Here is a 5157-nt window from a genome sequence, read left to right as displayed (position 1 = left end):
AAAGCAGATAGATGAAAGTAAGTAACAGTGAAACAGAGAAACTTGAAACCTAAACCCCAGAGGGGTAAACCCAAAAGAAGCAAATTGACCATTGCAAACTAACTTTTGAGGAAATTAAAGTAAACCAGGCAAGTAAATATAATGATATCCTCAAAGACTTAAGACACTGTATAAGACATAAGATATCCTTAGAATAAGAAAAATGTGCTACGGAAATTTTAGAAAACAAATGGAGACATCTTGCAAGTGAAGCATAACGTTACAGATATTAGAAATGCAATAAAAGATTTAGAAGGTAAAGCCAAGGAAATTGCACAGGAATTAAAACAAAGAGACAAAGAAGTTTAAAATAAAAGGAGAGAAAGATTAGAAAACAGGAGAACCAGAGGACTTCCAGAGAATAGAGGAGAAACTAACAAAGAAGTATAACCAAAAAATTTCACTATTTATTTAGTCGTCAATTCATTTGTTCACTTTTCAGGGAGTACCTTCTATATGCCAGACCCTGTGCTAGATGATAAGAATTCAGCAGTAAACAGGAAAGCAGTAAAATTCCTGATCTCACGGGGCTTACTCAGAAATGAAGATTGTGACTTCTCAGGTAGAAAGAGCCCACTGAATATCATGTGGCATAAATGAAAAAGTTTGACAGTAAGACAAACCATCGCGACTTTTCAGAACACTAGGGATAATGAAAAACTCCTAAAATCTCCCAGAAAGAGAAAATCATTTATATACAAAAGATTGTGGATGAAAAAAATAGATTTCTCAACATTCACACGGGAAGCTAGAAGACAATGAAACAATGTCTTCACAATCCCAGGGGAAATTTTCTATCTAGAATTAAATTCCCAACCTAACTATTAGTCAATGTAAGGATAGAATGTAGTCATTTTCAGACGTTCCAAGTTTTCAAAAACTTTACAATCATATGTCCTTTCTTGGGAAGCTGCTAGAAAAGATTCTTCACAGAAGGGAAAGTAAGCTAAAAAAAGATGTAGAGTGTAGAAAATAGAAACTCGAACACAAGGGAGGCAAAGAAAATTCCAGGACAGGAGCTGTGTGTCAGACGTAGAGGGCAACCAATCCCAATCAGAACAGAAGTGTCGGGAGCCGTCTGGACAAGCCAATGCTGTGACAAGGTCACCAGGCTCCAAGGAGGACCGCAAGGCGAGAACTCCTTGGAAGGGCACTTCGGAGCAGGAGGATCGCAACGCGACCACTCCGCAAGAACAGGCCCCAGACCATCTCCACCCATTGTACATTCTGCTCTTTGTTTCTTTGTAATACTGTGCTTACCACCCACTTCCCCTCCCTGTTTCTATGTCCCCAGGAAAGAACCAGGGTTTGACACATTCCTTCTCCGTGTCTGCCCCACCAAGTCCCCTCCCACCACTCCTTGGTGGAAAAGGCGGGCACCTCAGGCTACTAAATGCTGGAGAAAAGGGAGGGGTGGCTCTTTTTGTAATGCTCCTGATTGCAGCAGGCATAAGTATAGACAGAGACATTAGGCATAGGTATGGGTACTGAGGGCTATCGTTTGCTTAGATATAAGATTAAGAAGTTATTTACACATGTTTACCTCAGAGTCACAAGGTTTGCAAGCCAAACCTGACGAAAGAAAGGAACTGGTAGATGCTGAGGGAAGATATGCTCTGTCATAAAAGAGTTTTTCTGAGATATGTTTACTATATAAACACACAAAGCTCTGGCAATAAGAAAAGAGATCCTGCATAGGTGACAGAGGCCTCCCCGTCTCTTCCTTGCACCGACGCCACTCATCCCTTGGGTACACCTGGACCCGCCGGAGCTGGACTTCAGCATAGAAGGTCAGAAAGCTCAGAGGACAGCTGTTTGCAGAAGGTGGGGGGGAAGGGTAGGGGGAGAGAAAAGCTAATTACTCTAAGAGGAGATTTACGCTGCTCTCAAGAGTTATGAATTAATAAAAGGTGAGTGGAGAAAAAAGAGTATCAACTGTACTTCATTTTTTTTTTTAAAGAATAAGCTGTTAAAAAAAAAAAAGGCAAGTATTAACTCTTGGGGAGGGGGAGGAATTGTACAGAAAAGGAAATGTAATCATAGTACCATATATGGCTCATTTGTGCCTAATCCTTTCACAGTAATAATAATGTAAACTGATTGAACCTGGTGTACCCCCAAAAAAATAAAAAAATAAAAAAAAATAATGTAAACTGAATATTTAATTTAAAAGGATCATATAACTATATTGGGAGGTTAGATGGCGGAAGATTGTGCAAGCTTAGAGAAATGTTGGAAATGCAAGATGATTAATTTGTAGAGGGCAATTGGGAATATGTAAAATGAAAAGAAAAAAACCCCCAAGAAATAGTAGTATGAACATGTTATTTAGAAATGTGGAAATAGCTAGTTGAAACAAATGTGTTTTTTTAGTGAGAAGAATGAAGGTGGGCATGAGTGTAGCAATGGACACTGTGTTTCAACACAAGCCTTGAGAATGTGTAGTTCTCTGATAAAAAGTTAAATTATAAAAAGGCAAATGGTTAAAACTGATGCTACTTAGAGCAGTTGTGAAAAAGTATGTAATGAAATATAAAAATAATGGCTCAAATCTATTTTATTTAACAGCAGAAAAGTAGACTTCTCTGGCTAGTTCAGATACTCATATTCTGAATCTGGTAAGTACTGGTCCATGATGATGGAGTAAAAAGAAATCAGGAAGGGTACTCGCTTCAGCAGCACATATATTAAAATTGGAATGACACAGGGAAGATTAGCATGGCCCCTGCACAAGGATGACACAAAAGTTAGTGAAGCATTCCATATTTGGGGGAATTTGGGATTAGCAGAGGCAAACAATTATATATAGGACAGATAAACAATAAGTTCCTACTGTATAGCACAGGGAACTATATTCAATATTGTCAACTATAAATTGGCACTTGCCATCTGCCTGCACAAGGACTAAATCACATCGTGCTGCTACTGCTGCTGACCTTCCACATCCCCTGAAGGGCATTCAGGGTGGAGACCAGGAGTGAGGCACTCTGTGCCTTGGAAAACAGGCAGACAGAATAGGTCTTCAGATAGTTAGATGTTTTCAGGAGTTGATTTTATGAGCCCAACCCTTGCATCTCCTCATATCTAGAAAAGCACTGAATCCCTACATGGTGATGTCTGCTCCTCGTGACTAGCTGAAACCCCCTAGAAAAATATGTGTTTGATTGCATGTAGTCCTCCTTCACCAAGAATATATATATATAGACTAGTCTTCCCTTTGCCTCTTTGGAACAGTTTCTCAGAGCTTTCTGGGATGCTGTCTCCCGGGCTGCAGACCTCATTTTGCCCCAAATAAACTCAACTCGCAACTCTCACATTGTGCATTTTTTTTAAGTCGACAGTTTTGATCACCACAAAGGGACCCAGAGTGGACCTCTCTCCTTCACCTGAACGCTACGAGGAACCAGAGCCATGGTACAAGCAGAAGCCCCTTGAGCCCATCCACCTCCTCAGGGAGTCCAGACGAATTTGCGTAAGTATCTCCTGGTTCTCGGATCTCCCGTATTGGTTGATGATTCTGTTTTATTTGGTGGTGTAGCAGGTACCTGCCTCCTCCCAGTTGAAAAACACTGTGGGGGGGGGGGGGGGGGCCCTGGTTGAAAGATACCAGGGAAATACCCACCCAGCAGATAAACACTGGGTGGGGTTCCGTTGAAAGATACCAAGGAATATCCACCAGGTAAAAGATCCTGGGGGGCCTGGTTGAAAGATACCAGGGGAATACCCACCCAGTTGAAAGATCCTGGGAGGGCCTCGGTTGAAAGATACCAGGAAATAGCCACCCAGGTGAAAGATCCTGGTGGGGGGGGCCCGACTGAAAGATACCAGGGTTTGCTCAGTTGTAGGAGACTGAGTGGTCTTGGCTGAGTGGTCAGATAAGAGGCTAATCTGATGCCTTTCCTCAATTTGACTACCTTAATTGAATTTGTCAGAATAAAAGTGAAGATGTTACATGAGAGCTTTGCTCCGAAGACAAGGGACAAGATTCCTCCCGGCTAGTATGGCTCTCTCAGGTGACTGAGAGATTTACGGGAGTGGTGGAGGCACCGTCCTCATACCGTGCAGTGGTCCCATAGGGAAACCCACTCGTTAATTAAAACACTTGCTCGCCAGGGGTTGCAAAATAAGAACTGGCCATTCAGTGATCCGAGCACCCGCGGTGGTCTTAGACTACCGAAGGAAGGACCGAGGCATGTGAGAGAGCTGAAGCTACTCTGGGGTGATGCCTGGGAGTTAAGATCACAAGCAGCACACTGTCCCACCACACAATTTCACTAGTGTTTTTCATCCCAGATAAATTTGACTTTAAAATAGGCAATAGAGCCTCTCACAGAAACATAGGGTGTCAGAAGGCCAGCCTCTTTCTAACACCCCAGCCAGGTTTATCTATGTACAAAAACTTACACTTGCAAGTACCTACTTATTTGGGAAAGTTATACTAAGGGAGATCTCAACCTAAAATGACCAAATTGGGGCTCTTTTGATATTCCAAAACATATTTTTGCATGCAGTTAGAAGGGAAAAAAAGACAGAAAGAAAAAAAAAAACTGGAAGAAGCCCTTTAAAATTTTTCTTGTTCCAACTGTTTGTAAACTAGTCGGTTTTTACCTTGTGATATCTAATTCATGACTAAGTTTGGAAAAATGAAGCTTTGAGATCTCTCGCGTTGTGTCTGTCTGGATATATGCATGTCTCAGTGTGTGTCTTTGTCTTTGGATATTGATTGTTATTGAAGTTAATTTGTAAATGAGCTCTATTTGATTGGCTTAAGGAAAAATAGGTGCTTACAAATCAAACAATTCTAAGTACAAGAGAAATTAAGCTAAATAAATTTCAGGTTCACACGAACTGGGAAATATTTAGTGTCAAATTAATAACTGGTATTAATATTTGTTGATCTAATTGTGGCTCCAAAAATAATCCAAAGTCCACCAATTTTTACCATTCCCAAAACATTCCCTATTTCTTAAGAGGCTTGTAAGTATTAAACAAAGGGGAAACAAAGTCATCTTAGGAGGAACTTGCTTGTACCTTTGAGAGGTAAATGTCTTATCTGGTCATCTAAGGAACCGTTACCTCTGCTATCCTTTTAAATGCAAATTTGAAAAAAAGAAGTAA

General features: G+C 40.8%; 1 non-coding gene across 1 annotated transcript; it reads left to right on the top strand.

Moving 5' to 3' along the window:
* Positions 1-2702: 2702 nt before the first annotated feature.
* LOC130850553 (U6 spliceosomal RNA) lies at positions 2703-2809 on the top strand. Its single transcript, XR_009052925.1, has one exon. It is a non-coding gene; the product is annotated as a U6 spliceosomal RNA (small nuclear RNA).
* Positions 2810-5157: the final 2348 nt, after the last annotated feature.

Source organism: Hippopotamus amphibius, chromosome 3 (genome assembly GCF_030028045.1).
Source record: "Hippopotamus amphibius kiboko isolate mHipAmp2 chromosome 3, mHipAmp2.hap2, whole genome shotgun sequence".
In the NCBI taxonomy this organism is placed as follows: Eukaryota; Metazoa; Chordata; class Mammalia; order Artiodactyla; family Hippopotamidae; genus Hippopotamus; species Hippopotamus amphibius.
Note: the sequence above shows the minus strand (reverse complement) of the source record. Positions and strands in the feature narration are given on the sequence as shown.